General features: G+C 37.0%; 1 protein-coding gene across 3 annotated transcripts in view; it reads right to left on the bottom strand.

Annotated features, from left to right (window-relative positions):
• The window catches only part of HS3ST5 (heparan sulfate-glucosamine 3-sulfotransferase 5), a 192,508-nt gene that overhangs the window by 78,736 nt on the left and 93,906 nt on the right, over positions 1–19,866 (bottom strand). For all 3 annotated transcript variants that reach the window (XM_032683944.1, XM_032683946.1, XM_032683947.1), the window contains one exon: positions 13,573–13,780. The gene's annotated coding sequence lies outside the window, so the exon portion shown is untranslated. The remainder of the gene's footprint in view (positions 1–13,572; positions 13,781–19,866) is intronic.

The following is a 19,866-nucleotide window of genomic DNA, read 5'->3' as shown; positions in this document are numbered from 1 at the left end:
AGAAACGTGACAGTAACTGCACTCATTTAAGATATGAGGATTTTTCTGTCCTTAGCTTCACAAGTTCATAGGGGTGGGCTGAATCCAAATTTCACCAGAGCCCTGTCTCATCTGATCGTTCTACCCATAGCAGGTTCCTCTGAACAACACTGAGGTGGAAACATGCCTTATCATTCCCCATGAGTTCTCCCACATGCACAGCAAAGGAAGATGTGAAAATGTGCCAGGTGTAAATATCAGTGAGAGTGTGTACCAAAATCAGCTCATGGGTGAAGCCGGTGAAGCTGGCCATGGCTCTGCTGTGCTCAGTGAGAGGTGACTGTTACAGTCAGAACCAGTGTCAGTTATAAACAGACAATTTGCATTTTGAAAAAATGTTGTGTTCACAGGAATGTGCATACCACAAAAATCATAGTAATCACCTAAAATTTCATCTTTGGAAATACGAAACTGCATTTCTCCATGCTGTGCTTGTACTGAATCCACGTAAAGAAGCAAGTGACCTTCCATTTAATCACAAGTTTGCTCATTAGACAGCAAACAGTTGAGAAGAAAGTGTGGCAGACTGTCAGTGAGCAGCATAAAGACCATACACAGACAAAAAGCAGTATGAATATTATACCACTGCTGGTCTCAAAGGGCTTTATTAAAAACAAAAGCATATAAAGTAGTTCCTGAACAGGGTGATTTTTAATTATGTCCTCTTGGGAAAGCTGTACAAGGCAGACTTGCTTGCCTCCCTTGTACTCTTGAGGGACCTAACAAGCTCTCAACAGTTTCCCTTTGGTCTAAAATGAGTTGCTGTTGAGTTTCTGGACTCTAGTTAAGTCTCAGTGGCAAACTATGTTTAGCTGTTTCTGAAACAAATAAAATTTTATTGACATCTTTTTTAGACTAAAAGAAAAAAATACCTAAATGATTCGATGTGACATCTAGTTCTACTTTCATACTAGCGTAAATCTCTGAGCATACACAAACAGCAGTGTATAACTAACAAATAGTACCCATTTAAACAATACCTGCAACATGCCTGACTGCCATGGGATTGGTGACCAGCCTGCAATGCTTTACACTTCCGAAGAAGACAAGTTACCTGTTTTCTTTGGCCTTTGTACAGTCCAAGGCTTCTTGAGCCAGACCAAGAGCTGGGTACAGCCCTGTAACGCCACACTTTATAACCCTCTATCATCTACAGGCTGTGTGGTGCATGTAACATAGGGAATGCATAACGAAGGCTGGGAGGAGGAAAATCTGTAATAACTGCGGTAGCTGAACAACATGGGGGAAAAAACTCCTACACCCTGTGAGAGAAACCGTCTGCAGTTAACCAAGCTAAACAATAGGAAGCACCAATGGAAAAGATGTGACTTAAATTTTGATCCTGCCTCTGTGTCATTTCAGATTTTTTTCTGGGCTAGTAGGGGTGCTTCCTTCCCATTGGGATTTACAGGCTAACATCTGTAGCAAGATCAATTATTTATCACAAAACATAAACAACGGAAAAAGAGCAGAGCCTTCCTCTACCATCCCTGTCTTATTTCACGGCTTTATATATAGTGCCAGACAAAAAACATGCACCAGACAGGCAGGACTCTTTCTCTGATGATTCCTCTTGGAAAGAGGCAAACCAGGCTCCAGTGTCTACTTGGCAGAAGGTGGTATAAAGCACTTCAACAGGGAGGCCTGGCACTCTTCAGTTTATGTCACCGAAATCTCTGTGCCAAGAGGTCTCTGCATAAGACAGCCTGTAACTGGACAGCTTCTACTGAAATCAGGTCAGCTCCATTCTCAGGCACCAGCTGAGGATCTGTCCTCCCAATTATTTATGTTTGCTGTGATACGGTAATGATATGGTACATTCCCCAGCCATCCCATTGCCTTACATTGATCTCTCAGATGTTGTGAAAGATGATGAAAGTAGCAAGATGAAAGAAAAAGGAAAAGTGCAAAACAAGCTCACATTAAATATTCATAACTGGTAGTAATTACAAATAGAAAATAGGAAATAAAGAAGTAGTGATTATGCAGGGTCCAAATCATCTATCTGCAACTGCCTCCAGGAATTTTTCTCCATAGATTTCTGCTGCTGGAGTTGGAAAGTGATCCAGTGTTTTTGGCCTGTGTCTCTGGTCAGATTTTGCTACTTTGTTTATCCGATGCATAAACATAGGTTAGGGTGAGTTGAAAGCAAAAGTAAGTCTCTACACCTTATTTTTGATCTCCACTAAAACCCATAATGAACCTCTCTCTTCAGTACAAAATGACACCTCTACTGTGCAGAACTTTATATTTCAACAGCTAAACATTGTGCCTGTCACTTCAGATATTAAGTATCTTCTTTTGTGGTTTCATAAAAGGAACTGACCCCTAATTTATTAAGTTCTTATAGATTAAGGTTTTTAATATGATTTCTGCTTATTTTGATAACTGATGATTCTGACTGGCCATTGTTAGGTCTGTTTACCAAAATCTTTTAAAAAACCCCATGATTAAGTGGTTCCTTTTCAAATATAAGATAAGACCAATCTAGGAGCTATATCTGAAGAATCTACATCTCTTTCATGTAAAAAGTGATGAATATGCTGACTTTCTTGGAATTACTATTTTTGTCAACTATGTAAAATCACAAGTTTATTCCATTCTGTCTATGTTTCTATGATCTAAAAGCTGGTGTTGCTAAACCGATGCTAAATACCAATGCATGTAGAAAAATCATGAAGTACATTCCTAGGATGTTCTTACAGGCAGAACTGCTGAATTTGAATCTCATATCAGTGCTAGAAAACAAGATGTTCTGTTAGATCAAGGCTGTAAAGTTTGTTGAACTGCAGTATTATTTTCCTGAGCTATAATAGTCATCTCAAATGACAGAAAATCAGACAGATAATTCACCCTGTTACTACTTTACATCATTTTAAGGTTCCCATGAAGTAGTCTTTCCCTCTAATATGGAGCATCAGTCCATAGAAAAAAGCAATACTTCTACAGTGAACTTGTCAGTTTTTGCCATCTGAGTGCTCCACTCAGCTTTGGAGACCACAGTAGCCTTGTTAGGTTTCTACGGCACCCTAACTACATACATCTGAGATTGTAGAATGCTTTAATTTAAGCCAGCACACAATCAAATGCTGTGCTGTCACAAATATTCAGAAACATCATCTGCCAGGATCAAGAGTAATTGAACTGATATCTACTGGGTTTTATCTGCAGCTTTGGCGCATAATTTTTCATTTTCTTTAGAAGGCTTTAACACAAAGAGAGAACATGCCTAGAGTCCCACAGAGGTGTTTTGACATTAGGCTTAATAAAGCATGAAGAACTCATTAATAAATAATGTTCTGCTGGTTAACAAGTAAAGCTGAATGCATTCACGAGACGCAGAAATAGATCACATCATGCGTGCAGCCAAATAAGTTGTTAAAATGATTGCAATGGTCCCATTTCTTCAGTGTGCTTGGCACAGCCCAGCACAACATTGCAGAAATAAAAAACACTGCAGCATATATGCATGCACCTTCAATTATAATGTTACCTGTCAATTTTTATTTGCACTCAGTGGGATTGAGGGATTTGTAAACAAGCATTCATGACAGTGACAAAGAGCTATTTATATATTGTTAAGCTCTGCTGAGAGTGAGCACTGCTGTCTGGAGTTTCAAAGGAAAAGACCTCTTGTATTCATTGAGCTATGCATCATCCCATTCCTGTGTCAAAGCTACAATCTTGATACATTTTACTACAGACACATTTGAGTTACAGCTTTCAAGGCTGTGTCAATATTTCCATATGTCTTTATTTTCCAAGGTTAAACATTCTGGTAAGTTTTGAATCAAGGTCTGAGGAGGGCTTCTATTTGCTTGGGGTCAATTACAAAACTCCCATCAGCTTCGGCTAGAGTCAGATTTCATGCGGAATCTGGAGTAAGATTGTGGCAACATTAGGGTCTGGATTCACCCTCCACCACGACGATTTTCTCAGTTAAGTGACTAAGCTGGGAGCTGAAGTCACCCTAAACTCTCCCTATAAGCAGCGCCAAGAGATAAACGTTTCCAGAATGTGATTCAGATCTGGGCTTCTTATTACAGAATCAGCTTAAAATGAGCAAGTTCTCAATTTAGAGAGTTCTGCTACATGCTTATGATTCTAGGCAGGAAAACTTCTCAGTCCCTCCAATGAGGCCAAGGAACAGATTGTACAATTCAAGTTTGGGCCTGTGAGATCCACGCAGTTTGTGAGGGGAAAAAAATAAAGGAAAATGTTTCCTTATCTTATGTTTAGTTTATCTTTGAGATATAGTCATATTCTAAATAAAGGAGTAATGATATTCAAAAACGGGGACAAAGAATCCAAATGCATGTCTCCAAGTCTCCAGCACAGTTTCTGTAACTACAGAAATGCTGCAGTCTCCTGTGTTAGTTCACTGTCGTTTGTGGGTAGTGCAACTATCTTGGAATGAATATTGAAAAAAAAAAAATTCATGACATTTATTTACCAAAAACCTAACTTCCAGCATATTCAGAGTGCTTATAAAAATTAGATTATTTTTCACACCTGACTGAGCTGCCAGGTTCCAAGAGTTACTGAGAATAAGAGGATTGGATGAAGCTATAATAACTTCTGAAAACGACTTAAAAACTCTGATGTATTTGATGAAAGGAATAGCTACTTAGATGGGGCAATCTTTCCAGTTGTTTGGGGATTTTTTAAAGAGAAGATATGAAGAAAATAAACTTCAGATCCATGCCATTTTTAGAATATGAAACTGAAAAGTACCAAACCATTTAATCTGAGTCACAAATGGGGTGATATTCATGTGACATTTTGAATTTTGCAAAACAGGACAAAAGTAGAAAGGCTTTTTTTCTAAACATCCACATATTTAAGCTGTCCAGGGATCTGAAATATTAAAGAAGCATCTGCGATATGGAACAGTAAGTAGAAGTTGATACATTTATTTTCCATGGTTTTCTTCCATTTACCATTGAACATCATTTCTATCCATGATAACACAAGAATACAAATGCATGAGCAGAAGTCATTGAAAACTCAAGTATTTTAGTGAGTACACTTTCTATATATTATCCTATGGCTTCACAGGCTCTGTTGGCTTGGTGTTGGAAAGCAGACTTGGTGTCAGTAACTTCTGAAAATGAGATGTAAATTTTAGAATTCGTTTTCTATTCCCCTTTTTTCCCAATTAAAGCCTAAGTACTCAAACCAGGAAAATCTTGCTCATGTTCTCAGGAGAGAATCTCAAGATTACTGAGAAGTTTTCAGTGTCCAATCAATGCAGAACACAAGTTTCTGGAGGTACCTGTCTTGTGAGATCTGAACTGTCAGCAGAATGAGAGTTAGCTGAATACACAGCATAGCTAATACAGCAATGCTTCTGGGTTGTGTGATCACAGGATTTGAAGTGACAAACTTTCTTGCAAGCTAAGATGGTTGTGAATCCTCAAATGGTAGGTTTTTGTATTCAGATTCTTCTTGTACTATACTTCAGCTATTTACATCCTTCTAGGACCATGCCAATAATCCAGAAATATATATAAGGACATTGACTTTTGTTCTTAAGGACATAAATTAGGAATAAGTTAGTGTTACACAACATTGAGCAGCAAAATTATAACAAAGTTCTATCCATTGTAGGAATTTGCATAGTTTTAGAATGCTTATATCCACAAGATGTTAAAAAAGGAAATATTCAAGCTTTGTTTATGGTAAGCTTTATGACTGCATGAGAGTGCAGCTGACACTTTCAAACAAGCTGTAACAGATATTCACGTAGCAATATGTATATATTACCATGTGATGGAATCACACAAATACATACAGCTGTAAAACAAAGTGCATTATGGAAAGAAAATACTATTACCACCTCATGTTGACACATATTAATCTGCAAGGAGAAAAAAATCAGTGAATAGTGCTACAAAATAGTAAAGTTAGTACATCAAAAACAGTAAGGAAAAGAAAGCAAAGCTGTTAAGGCAGGGATCACTTTGTCAAGTCCACTAAGATAATAGCTTTCTTGATCTCCATTAAGATACTAATATATTAATAAAGGAGGGGAAATGCCACCCCCTATCAGAACAAGGAGGAAGGACAGAGTAAACTTTAGTATACACGACTTGCAACTGGGTTTGTAATTCTCTTTTAGGGAAGGAAGGAGGATTTAAGCTTCCAAGTAACCATTAAAAATATAGAAAAAAATACCATAATTCCCCAAGGAACCCGGTATTTTTATGGCAGTATTTCCTGTGAGTCTCCTAGCAGATCAAAGCATGTCAGCTCTCATTACATTCCCTTGAGAGCAAAATGCTCTGCAGCTTCTGATTTGCAAAGGCTCGAGGAGGTAGAGGCTGATCAGGAAAGGGTTTTGGGGTGTTCACTTCCCCATCTCTCCTGGGATTTCCAAAAGTGACAGAGTATTTTTGGGAGGGACAACACCGCTAGACTGTGAAGTGGATTGGTTGACTGTTCAATCCTCAGGGAAGCTGGGTTACACAAATGGTCAAGGAAAAGAAATTCCCAGTTTTTTAGAGGAGTCCCCTGTGCCCTTTTAGCTGGTCAGACTGCAGCTAGGATTTATGATTATACCTTATAATTCGAGTGCTGAAACAGAAGAAATTCTGCATTGTTTCCAGGCCTTCTCTAACAAGCTCTGTATTTTAAGTACCCCTCTAGGAATATACACACAATTTAGAAAAACAAATCCTTTATTCATGATGGTAGTAAGTACAGCATGGTTGTACATATACCAATTAAATAGTAGTTTTGCATTTTTTATTTTATTCCTCCCAATAACTACATGTTCCTACAAGTGCCTCACAAGCAGGTACTGAGTTTTCTACACAACCTTTAATGGAGAACATTTTAAAGAGTTTTCATAAAGTGAATGAAGCTGGGATAAACAGCACAGCTGTTGAGCCAGTAAGAGACTACAAGGAAGGATTTACCAGGAGGAAAATGTTCTAGGAATATATTTTCCTTATGAGGCTCAAAGATTAACCAATTACGATTAGTACTCCAGTTCACATACGCAAAATGTATACAGAAAATAAACAGGGTGACTTGAGTACTGTATGAATAGATCCTTGCTTTTGAGACAGGAATTTCCGACAAGTTTTCTACCAAAAATCAAAACCATGCAATCACCAGAAGAAAAACAGAAAGCTGAAGAGCTGCATTGTCATTTTACTCTTGTTTATTCCTTAATGTGATCTGGAGGAAACAAAAGAGAACTATTTATTTACTTGGGTCATGTGTTGACCTCAGAAAATCCAGGGCAATAAGCTGCAGATGGTGGCTTACATCCACAAAAATCCTCATGAGTGAGGCCCCAGGAAGTCTTTTTTTTGCTCCCTGTTGGGGAAACTGAGTAAAGCAAAGATAATGCTGCCAGGGAAAAGATTTGAGATTTTGACAGTAAATACCAACTGTTTTACAGTTATTTCTGCTCCATAAAGATGCTTGTAACTTTTCATTAGTGTTAGGCATCAGGCTCAAAGACCTGTTCCATCCTGAAATTGGACTCCCAGCTTCCCCAAGAATATTGTGTGTGGCTTCTCCAACTGTGTGCTTTCATGGGACATTATTTGCTTACAGCTTTCAAGTGTGCTTTTACCTCTACTCACCAGTTATTTATTCCTATAGGAACTGTTGTATGCTGACACTTCACAGATGAAGGATGGTAGTATGATATCCCAGAGTTTAAATCACTTGTCTTTAATTTTTACCCCACCAAGAGGAGAAATATTAATTTTAGCAGACATATAGAACTTCAGGAAGTAAAATTCTTTATTGAAAGACCTTTTCAGTGTCTATAGACCCTAAAACTCACTGCATAGCCAGAAGAGAAGCATTATGCCTCTCTCAGGAACCCTCTTTGCCTGGAAGGTTTCAGATTGTTTCTTGTAGAATCTGTCCATTTCTAGAAAATGAAAAAGTAATCACGGATATCAAGAAATTCAAACAGGCTGTACCTTTGACAACAAGATTAGTGCTTTCCATCCTAATGCCTAAGAGAGTCTAAGAGATGCTGCACTGCAGGAACAGTGTTCTCTTATTGTGAAGGGTGAAACAGCCCTGGATACAGTGAGTTATACCATTTCCTTAAAAAGTAAGCAGAGATCTTTATGGTTAGGCCTTTTTCCCAGAGGCATGTAAGAATTTTCTAGATTTTGTTGGTTTTGCTGCCTCATTTTCTATGCATGGTGAAAAGCTAGCAAGGACTGAAAAAAAAAATGTGTTGCAGATGCTTTTAATTGGACTGGAAAGAGTTCTTGGTTCATTCTGTGGGGCCACAGCTGAGTGACGTGCTTATTCCTGTCTTTTTCCAAGGATGTAAACAGCCTCATTGCAAATCAATGCTTAAGGCATACACCTAGGAATCTTGCTCAACTGGCTGTTTGGATCATTTCTGTCTTTCAACCAATATTGTCTGGATCTCACCCAAATTCAATTGCAGCCAGATGCTCTTCTCCAGGAGCCACTTTCCTCTAGGCAGTGCAACATCTTTGTGATGGCTCTGGTTACATCTGTGGAAAATGAGATATACACTTGGGTGTCATCTGCAAAGCCTGTAGCAGCTTAGCCCCTCTCTGAAGAGTTTTCCGGAAGTATTGGAAAAGGATGTAGGGAAAGGATTTACAGCCCTATGGTCAGACTGCAGGTGCAGGATATTGGAAAAAAAAAATGATGTTACCAGTTGTTTTGGGGTCCTATTGAAACCAGGTCTTATGTTTGCAAGGTATACAAATTGTGATATATTCGCCTAGCATTTAAAGGAGGAAGAAAGATAAGTAAGTCCTTCATCTTGTCTGAAATTAAAAAGTCCTTGCAAATTAATACAGCCATACAAAACTGGATTATTAATACTAGCAAATGGAAACATGGTGCACAATATAAAACTCTGCCTAAAGCAGATAGAATAAAGACTATCATTGCTTACTGCAATACGTTTTGGCCACTGTGTATTTTACATTTAATTTTATGGTGCAGGAGACATTACTGAAGGAACAGCTTTACTTGATAATTTTCTTGTTTGGTAGAACTGATAAATTAAAAGGTTAATGTCCTAAATTTACATTTTTCTGGACTGATTATTTCTTATTCCAGTCTCTCCTTCCTCATTCTTAACCTTCTTAAATAGAAATGATATAAAATAGGACTTCTTTTTGACAGTTTTAGCCAGACAACCTTACTTTCCCTGCTGATTTTCATGCTCTACAAGCTTTGCCATCATAAACCACTTTGCATGTATTAAGGAGTATTATATTAGATGAGGCAATTTAAGTGTAACCCATTTCACTTGGTGAAACTAAGGAGCTTTGCATTATAACTAAGTTGAGCTCATGAGAATATGTTTAAAGCATGTGTTACCTGAAACTGAAGTTAGCTAGTCATTCAATACTGCAACCTGTGGGTTTGCAAAACGATGGCAGGAGTCCTGCTGTGAGGGAGATAGGAAAATTATTATAATCTGCATTTCTAAATTGAATGAGTATTTTGCTCAGCAGAGGCCTCTTGACTGCAAATAGTCTGAAATTACATCCTGCTGTTTAAAGTGCCTTTTTTTCCAAGTGAGTAAAAATGCCCACATTTTCATAAATCAAATATTTTTTAAATCTTACATGAATTAAATTATCGATAAAGTCATACATCCTTAGTACCTCTTGCAAAAGTTTTTTGGTATTCATATTTTTCATAGAAGGGACAAAATGCCTAGAATTCATGGGTTTATACTTTTAATTATTTAATTATTATAGTGTTACAACTTATTGTCATATCTCTCTCATCAATTTATTACTGAAAAAAATTCCATGTTTAAAAGTTTCTTATTTTGTACAGGAGAAAACTGTAATACAGATATTTCATCATAATCAGCATAGATGTGGTGCTCAACATACTAGTAAGGTAAACTCTTACGTGAAGTTTCCAGAAATGACTACACAAATGTGAGCAAGAGGCTATGAACTACCAAGAAGACACAGGGAACAAACTTTTGCCACGAGGGTAGCATGGTAAACATAACTTCTTTCAGGTAAATTCTTTATCTCATTAAAGCTAGAAATTACACCAAAAAAAAAAAAGAAAGAAAAAGGTCTGGAGATTAGGATTAGATATCATAGTATGTTCTAATGTTTAAGAGAAATAAATACTGTAAATAAATTTTGTTTTACTGTGTAAAACCAATAAATACTATAAATACATTGCATTGCATCCTGTCTAAGAGTCCAAAATGGAAGAGGAGGTGTCTTAGCTTATCTTTCTCAAATTCTCTGTCCTTTAAGTAGTGATCAGTGAAAAGATTGACAACAAAAGGATATGTTGAAACAATTTGCATGGATGTCTGCGCTCCACAACTAGAGTCAGTGGAAGCCTCAGCTTTGCAACACTCGACTGTGGAAATGTTTCTAAGTTAAATAGACCAGGACTAATTCTCTTGGCCAGAGTGTGGGTGACCCTGTCTCTCCATCCCAAAACAAGGTGGCTGTATTCTTAGTGGCTTCCTGGAAGCCGTCGCTTCCCCATGCTGCTCCCTGAAATCTACTGTGCATTGAGTGGGACTGTGGGCCAAAACCATGCTAGGGAACATGTGAATGGATGGGATGGATGAGCAGGAGACAGGGATCAAACTCATGCTTAAGCCTTGTTTTGCTGCTATAGGTAGATGTATGCAGCTCTAGGTTTTCTGGTAAGAAGTAATGGTTGAGAGGAAGATGTAGTTACTCTTGTGTGAAAGGTGGTTCTCAGGAGAACCAACAAGTCAGGCAAAGGTGATGACAAGGGCATGAACGTATCTTAAACACAACCTGTTTTTCTGGATCTTAAGGGACCTTATGTTTAGTTTCAGTCTTGCTGCTTTAGATTAGGATTCACAGCTCTGACCTACTTCTGAAATGGTGGACAGATCACTTCTGTTTTTCATCCTCACAAAATATATTTGACAGAAGACATTTTTCTTTCTGCATTATAAGTAAACCTCCTAGGACACGGAAGGGCAGAATTCAGTCTTTCCCATGTTAGGGGACTCTCCTCCCAACCTCTTGCAAGAAGTTATACCCTCCAGGATGTAGTCTGTATGCCATAGGTTTAGCATAAAATCTGCAGGATCAGTTTTAAATCTCAGGTTATGCCAAATGTTCCCAGTTCATAAGCCATCATATTACTATTTTTTTCTTCTTCATCAAATCCACAATGTTTCTTTTGATCTAATAAGCTAGGTACTCAATTCAGTATAGCCATCATTTATTCACTTATATTAGGGAAATTTCTTACTTTTGTTACCTAAGCTTCTGCAGGCCTTGTGGATAAACCTTGCTGCATGCATTTGATAAAAGTCAGCCAGAAACAAAATTAATCGTGGAAAATTTGGACAGGTGAAACTCCACTGGTTTTGCAGTCAGTCAGATAATTTAGCTTATTCTTTTTGATTTGCACTGTTTAAATGAACATATCCATTACCTGTCAAAGACAGTTTTTTCTCCAATCTATAAATAAAGTTCATAACATTTTTAGTACAAACTAAAAAATCCACAAAACTGAAGAGTAAAGCAATTTTTTTTTTTGCATAATTTTCCATCCAAATTTTTGTACTGATATTAATGAATGTGCGCTTTAGTAACAATACTTTAAGTAAAATGAAAGATATATAGGATCCTTAACCTCATGAAGTTCTACTTGGACTTCCAAGTGCAAGTTGTGTCTAGGTAGGGGCAATCCCGGATATAAGTACAGACTGGGAGATGAACTCATTGAAAGTAGCCCTGTGGAGAAAGCCCTGGGGGTTCTTATGGATGAAAAGCTGGAAATGAGACAGTGGTGTGCACTTGCAGTCCAGAAGGCCAACCATATCCTAGGCTGCATCAAAAGAGGTAATATTATAAAAAAAGTCCACACATTAAAGCTACAACATATGCCCAATATCAATTTTACTTTCTTGGAAAATATTTAGGCATCACAGTGAGGGCACCTCACAGAACTAACAGCTCTCCTCCATACAAAAAAACCACACAATCTTGCAACTCCTCTAAGCTTCCGCTTTTGAATGAAGTCTGTATTTTTATATTCATATTCCTACTGAACTCTATTACCAAAATTATCAGTAACTTCAGTAGAACTGGGGTAGACCAAAACTGTATTTTTTTTTTCTCCTCTTCTCCTATCTGGAGTAGACATTTGGTGCCAATGGGGAAACAATGTCTTTTGATAAGGGATGATATTTTTGTCTTCTAATTATTTTATGCAGGGACTAGGCATTTAGAATGCAAACATAAATACTAGCTAGAGTAGCAGACAGAAGGAGATTGATTAGAAAGCTATTATTCAGATGATATCACTAGAATCCTTCCACAAAAATGAGAAAGTAGAACCCAATTCCTGTAGTTCTAATTACATCAAGTTTGAGCTCCATTTACTTTAGCCAATAAGTTTCTTGAAATTATTTTAATAGGTTGTGGGGATGTTTAAAAAGAAAAAGTAGTATTTGTAAAACTAATTATTTTTTTTTTAAAATGGCCATATGAATTAAGACAACTTTGCCAGAGTAAAACCGAAAAGAACTTTTCTCCCTCTTTCCCCAAACCAAAACGGAGCATTAATCCTGAAGAATATCCTGCAAAAGACGAAAAACAGATGGCAATCATAGAATAAAATCAAGGTTACATGATTGTTCACTTTCTCTGCTTCTCATAGCATTATCCACATCATTATAAACATGATTTTTTTTATAATGTTATGATTAGTGCTGAAAATCCTGATGTATCCTTATGATCTTGCTACTTTCCTTGTCAGTTATGCGTCTGAGACATGACTTGATGTGCACATATGCCCACACACATTCCACCACCTTTCTGAGCATGTACTGTTTTCAGAATTATTTCTTCTACATTTTCGATCATGGCATAGAAAAATTATGTCAGTGAATTATCCTGATCAAAGCTGATTTCCTGAGGTGGCAAAATAGTGTCAGAATAATATCTATAGATTATATAAGATTTTAAGAGAGATCAAAAGATAGAAAAAAATTTTGTTAAAATCTCACAGCTTCCAGAAAGTGAATAGCTGCCATTAGGAAGAAATTAATTTTTTTCTAACATGCTATGTATGTTTTTGCCATTCCCCTCAAGTCCACATGCCATCTAGAACAACTAAACACACAGCTGAGCAAACACCTACCCTGTCATCCCCAAACAAGAACCATCTTGTGAATAAAGGTAAGCAGAATACTCTTGTCCCCCTTTTACCTGTTGTAAGCCAGGTGAGAGTGATTGAAATGCACTAAATCCAAGTTTAGAAGAACTACCACAAAAACGGTTAATGGTAATCAAGCTCAGAACATGAGTAGATCTTTCTCTTGTTGGCCAGAGAGTCATTCAGAGGGCTTTAAGTTGTACCAGCTCACTACGCATGTTTGTCATGTGGCAGTTAAAAGCATGATCTCAACTCTATATGTGATGTCAATTCACCATTTTATTCACTTATATCTCTGTCTAAGCAAAAAATTAAAACATATTCTGCAGTGCTGAAGGTTAAATGAAACTTCAGGCTTTTAAGGAAGACACTAACCTTTGTGTCCTTATGCACGTCCAGAAAGTCCAGCACATCTACGTTTGATGAAGAACATTCCAGAAGAATTTAACTCATCTGTTCCGATGTTCAGTCTCAGGAATTCTTTAGTGTTTACTGAAAAGACCAGTCGGGGAATAAAGCATGTCCAGGTATGCAGATGGAAAAATCAGGCATCTCTGCTGAAATGGTGTACAACTTGCTGAGCCTGTACAAAAAGAGAAGACACTTGCTACGTATTTTAAAAAGAACTCAACAAGCTAAACTAAACAACTGAAAAAATAAGCACTCCGTTTCCCTGTTTAAGAATGAAAATAATTTTTTTTCAGTAAGGGCCCAGAGGTAGTACTTGTCAGCTCATGTTTTTCGAAGTACTGTCTCACTATCTTGTAAACATTGGCAGCCTGGAATCTAGAGCACAGGTTAGGGAGGAAGGGGAAGAGAAAGGAAAATTACAGTAAATGTTTCACAATACGAAGCCCCAGACAAAAGCCATTCCTGATGACAGAAAATTGCTAAATACACTTATTTTAAGTGGGTTAGAAACAAAAGAATGTTAGATCTTTACTGGTAAGAGGCAATATATTGCACATGATAGTGCTACTCTGCTACATTTTACCTTGATACTGGACAGAAATGTATTTTACAGCCATTTTGTAAATCACTGGAGAAACTACTTTTATATTGAGAATAATGCCAGATCCATCTGGAGAAAATGCCAAAAATATTTAGTGAGATTTTCTAACTGATCTTGCTTTTTCTTTTTTTTTTTTTTTCTGGTTTTTTTTGTTGGTTGGTTGGTTCGGGTTTTGTTTTTTGTTTTGTTTATTTTGTTTGGTGTTTTTGTTTGTTTGGTTGGTTGGTTGGGTTTTTTTGTTCTTGGGGTTTTTTGTTTGTTTGTTTGTTTTTTCCCAGTTATCTATGCCTCCATATTGAAGAAATGGAACACAGATACAAATGTGAATATGGTATTTAATTGGAAATTCTATACTACAATTTCTAGCTTCAAGTATGAACATATCTACTTTCTTTCAAAGTAAATCAAACATTAAGGAATTTGCAATACAGATAAGCCCTCAAAATCATCAATGCCAATGTGACTTGCCAAAAGACATTATCTCCACAATTATTCTCTTAGCTGGCAAAAAATACTTTTGAGTAGAGGGTCAGAATTAAATCAAAAGGTTTCTACAAAAATATTACAAAGAATGACCAGTTTGAGCACCTTAGATTAAGGCTGGAGTCTAAAAAGTGCAGTTGCCTTTGCACAGGTTAAATTAAATTTTGCACCAATAAAGGAACGTAGAAATGTACAGGAATCTTGTAGAAGTCTAGGAAAATAGCAGTCACCCTTTCTTTGCAATGAAGTGTTTATTTCACCACATAACTTCCCTCTACATTACATAAACCACTTATTTGGCTCAACAGCAGTTTACTTCTGTCTGCTGTTGCCTGTATGATACATGATTTAAAATGCTGCGTATTGTGTTTTTCTATCACAAACACTTATTCGTTAATAATTTATCAGATAAATGGTTTCTGATTGAGCAATTTAAAAAATATAGGCAAATCAATGGCAAAAGACACCAAGCAGCATATTATAATGATACAATAATTCGAGCTCATACATTAGACTGAATTGATAGTGTCCCAAAAGCCCTCTTTTGATAGCTCAGTTTCATAGAGTAAATGTTCAGCTGAAATAACTAATAAAACATGGGAATTACTGCTCTAAGAAATCATGCCAGTATCATGAACAGTATCTTTGAGAACTAATAGGTTGGCTATAGAAAGTAAAGAAATAAACCAACCCTACAAAACATCTCTGTAAGCCGACAAGCTCTCCCTGGAGGAAGATTAATAGTCACATGAAGAAGACAATGAACTCATCTATCAGGCGTGAATGGCACTTTGAAAATCATAAGGGTCTGATTCCTTTGATGTCAGTGATACTTAGAGATATAGATTGTAGCATTAGATCCAAACAGTGTTTGTTATCACTTGTATGTGTGACACAGACTATGAGGGAAGCAAAAGTGATAAATCCCTTAAGAGAGAGCTCTCAAGGGACTCTTGATGTGTCACAAATAAGCTCTGCTCTGAGTTACAGGATTTTCAGCTGAGTTGTTCACAAGGAAAATAAAATGTATTCTAAGGGCTTTGCTATGGGCATGATCACCAACTTTGAGGTTTTAGAGAAAAGAAGGGAGATTTGAAAACACTTTTGGAGAAAAGCTGCATATATACATTTCCCCTCTTTCCAACAGGTGAATTACATGAATTAAACAACTTAAAATTTTCCAGGGCAATACTCAACCTCCCTAAGAATAATGTTGTTAAAAGTTGTATAATTTTATAGGCATTCTGGAAGAATGAACTAGTTTACCATCAGGCTTGAGGAGACTAGTCAATAATGTGTTGACAATAAGTAGACTTATTTACAAAATGGATTCTGTTCAGGTTAAATGAACACATATATTCTGCCAAGAACAGACTGTTTGCAAACTTAGATAGAATTTCTCTTCTGTTATTTGATGAAGTCTCATATTGATCATAAACAATAAGTTTCAGGAATGACAGATCTACCAATAAAAGCTGCCATTCAACATGGAACATATGCTAATATCAATACATATAATTATATATAATGATCACAAATGTAATTGATTTATTTATTGTAAACAGTTTAAATGAATACATATGAAGTGAAAAATCAAATTAAATGGAGTAACATAATTTTTTTTCTTATTTGATTTCTAATTTAATTATTTCTATTTGTGGTAATAAGAACACTAGGAATTTTTGTTTAATGACTGTCCATTTTTAATGTGCATTTATCCACTCTAACTAAGACTAGAGTCTTTGTCTAATGTATCCTTTCAGACTTCATGTCCAGGATCCAAAGAGTTCTCTATGCCCCACAAGAGGGCAAAAGGACCACTTATCTTTCTTAAAGTAGGAATCCTTTCAACAGAGTGCTTTTTCTGTAAGAGTGCCAGTATTAGCATTAACACTATTAAGTAGTAAGTTGTGTAACTCTTTTTGCACAAAAACCCCCTCCTAGATGCTTTTGTTCTAATAAGCTAAATAGGCTCAGACATAATTAGAGAGATATAATAGAGAAAAACAAAATTTTTAGGGATCTAAGCAGTTCCTGCGTGTAAAGCCTTAGCTACTGTTTCAGTCCATGAATTACCTGGTCTTCTCAGTGTTCCCACTTGCTTCATGTTATCACATAATGGTAGAATTGTTAAGGTTCTAATGTTTACTTCACCTTTTCAGTGAAGAAATGTTTCCTGATACTCAACCTAAACCTCCCCGGTGCAACTTGAGGCCACTTTGCTCCTAGGTTCCCTTTTTAAATGATCTGGTTCATTCCTCTCATGTCCTAGGTATCACTCTGGCCATAGGTCCCACAGACCTGCCTACTCCTCACAGGTAGTAGAGACCAAACTTTGCCAGGTTTGACACCTTCTTCTCTATACAGTTGTTTGAGCATACCCTAGACAGCTGTGGTCCTTATATAGTCCCACATGCCCTTATGAGCAGGGATCTCCTGCCTTTCTTCCATTCACTTAGTAAACAGATAGGAGGAGAAGATTAAGCAATAAGAGCATAACCCATTTATGTAGCTGTATCGTCACTCTTCATTGAGAGCAAACTCCTTACTCAGCTACTTGGTGACTTAAAAGCATTTCAAAGTTCACAGAATTCCAAAGTAAAGGATATTGTATCTCATTAGAAAATATTCAAGACGAGTCACCTGCTCTGCATAAAGGTTTGAGCTGGTTCCCACTCCTGCCAAAGGCAAGGCAACTAAATACTGCATAGCTAGCTGGCTGCTCCAGTGCCCAGTATTGTGGACTTGAACAATTAAAAATCATAAGTCAAAGCACACCAAAAAGTAAGTCTTGAAGGTTATGTTTGTGTCTTTTTAATAATGAACCTGAGTTGGTTTACCGGTTTCCTTCTCTGAATCTGTTAAATGTGGGGGGTTTTTTTGTATGGTTCAAGAAAAAAAAAATATTATAAAAACAGGTGAAAAGACAAGAGTGTCCTCATCCTGTAAAGGCAGAATTTAAAAAGAAATTTTCTTCTTTTTTTTTTTTTTAATTTTTAATTTATCTTTTTTTAGCTCAGAAAATAGTAAACAACTGAAGACTTGGATATTTTAAGAATTGATCTGCTCTTTATTCACAGATGAAAGTTTCTCTTCCTCAAATAATACACAAAGTCTGATCATGTGCACACACTTTGTCCTTTTCAATGAAAAATAAAATGAGTTCGATTAAACCATGACAGCTGAATCATACTTAACACTTCTACAGAATGAGACAGAAGGTATTAACTCTCAAAGTGTCAAGGATACTCTGGAAGGTTCAAGTCACAGTCAGAATTGGTCCCTACAAAATAATGAATTTGCTGTAATGCCAAGAAAAGAGATACAGAAAGCAATTATGTGACTGAGGACAAAGGAAAAAAAAAAAAAGTAAAACAAGTCTCACTCACACAGATTTTCATTTCCAGGCTTTCGCTGGCTTCTCTCTGCAAATACCTGCAAAGCTGGCCCATCCTGTACACATTCACCTTTCTGGTATTTCTCTGAACTCCCTCTCACCCTACTATGTCATTTCCCTGCCAGCTTCCCTGCCAGCTCCAAGATTTCTTGATTTGAATTAGGTTTACCCTCTTTCTAAATTATGCCATGATCTTTAGCTCATGGGTCGATCCAAATTCTCTGCTCCATAAAAATAATTTTCAGAATAACCTAAAATTTCTCAGCCTATGGCATCTCTCCAAACCTGACAATCAGACTGCCCCAACTTCTAAGAAGCCAGAGCTTCTAGTATTTGTATCTCTGGGGTAAATCTTTCTGACAGATTGCCTTGGGGTAGCAGCATTGAGAAGCTCTGCAGCACAGTCCTGAAGAGCTGACTACACGTAGTCCAGAAACTGCTGATGAAATCTGGGAGGAATTTCTATAGATTGCTTCTTCCACCTGCCAGATATATATGAAATGCAATTACCCTCAGGGATACAACCCTCCATTGTTGCAAATTTTGACATGTCACATATTACCTACTCAGATGGTATTCAAGATGTTTGAGAGATGTGTGAAATCTTAACATGTCATAATGGCCACCACATCATGTGTTCATCATCAGCTTTTCAGTTCCAAGTTAAACTTTGGCTGCACGACAGAATGAACTTCAAACAGTTCAATGATTTGCCACCAAAAGCTGAATACTAGCGACCTGTATCTTAAAACTTTAAGATACATTTTTCCTTTTGAACTATTTCAGTGTGATAAAACATGGCTTAGACTATTTGCATCAAGGTGTAATAGAGATTGGTAAACACACTGTGCTAGTGTGTCCACATTTCAAAATAAGCACAAACCTCCTCTTTCTCCTCTTTAGCTGCCAGGCAAAAAGTGAGATCAGCATTCCACATTGAGTAATTTTTTACTGTGGTGTAAACCCAGTGCAGTGTGTCTACTCTGAGAAATTTATAACAAAACAAAAAAATGATCAAGCTAAAATTACATTAAAAAAGGTATGAAATGTGCATTAAATCTCTTGAGGCAGTAGTCTTAAATAACAAGGTTCTGTTGCAATAAATATTTAATAAGAAAAGCAAGAATAAAATAAGCATGAACAAGTATTTTCAAAGTACCCTTCAACAGGGGTATGCACAATAAATAAAATATCATTTATATCTGAGTACTGTTCAAAGTACCACAAAAGAGTATATATATACCTTTAATCCACCATATTTCCTATGTACGCCATATAAGTATATACAATATACACTTTATGTCTGTTCTTTTGCACTAATTGTGTAACAACTATTCAGTACAAATTGCTACCTGGGAAAAGAATAGCTGCTTTACTGATGTAAATTCAGCGCATTAGCACAACTGTACAGCCAGTTACAGCAGCTGAAACTCATGTTGCATGATCTACAGAAATGGGTCAGCTTTATGAGGAAATCACTAGTTCTTGTAGGAAATAAATAATGAACTTCCTCTTGGGAGGAGACCTCTTTGAAGACACAGGGCCAACGTGAATTTTCTTAGCAGGAAATGTGTTTTCTATGAGTCAGAGAGAGGAACAGCCAGGCCCAGCATCCCCGCCTCGGTGCAGAGAGGTGCCTTTAATCACACATGAGACACAGTGCAAAAGCGTACAAGGAGTGGATGGAGCTATGACAGCATTCATGTCACAGCCCTGGCAGTGGGGATACACCATGCTCACTGGGAAGGGAACGCATAGTGACCCTTGGCAGCTTTGT

This window comes from Chiroxiphia lanceolata, chromosome 3, assembly GCF_009829145.1.
Source record: "Chiroxiphia lanceolata isolate bChiLan1 chromosome 3, bChiLan1.pri, whole genome shotgun sequence".
NCBI classification, from domain to species: Eukaryota; Metazoa; Chordata; class Aves; order Passeriformes; family Pipridae; genus Chiroxiphia; species Chiroxiphia lanceolata.
Note: the sequence above shows the minus strand (reverse complement) of the source record. Positions and strands in the feature narration are given on the sequence as shown.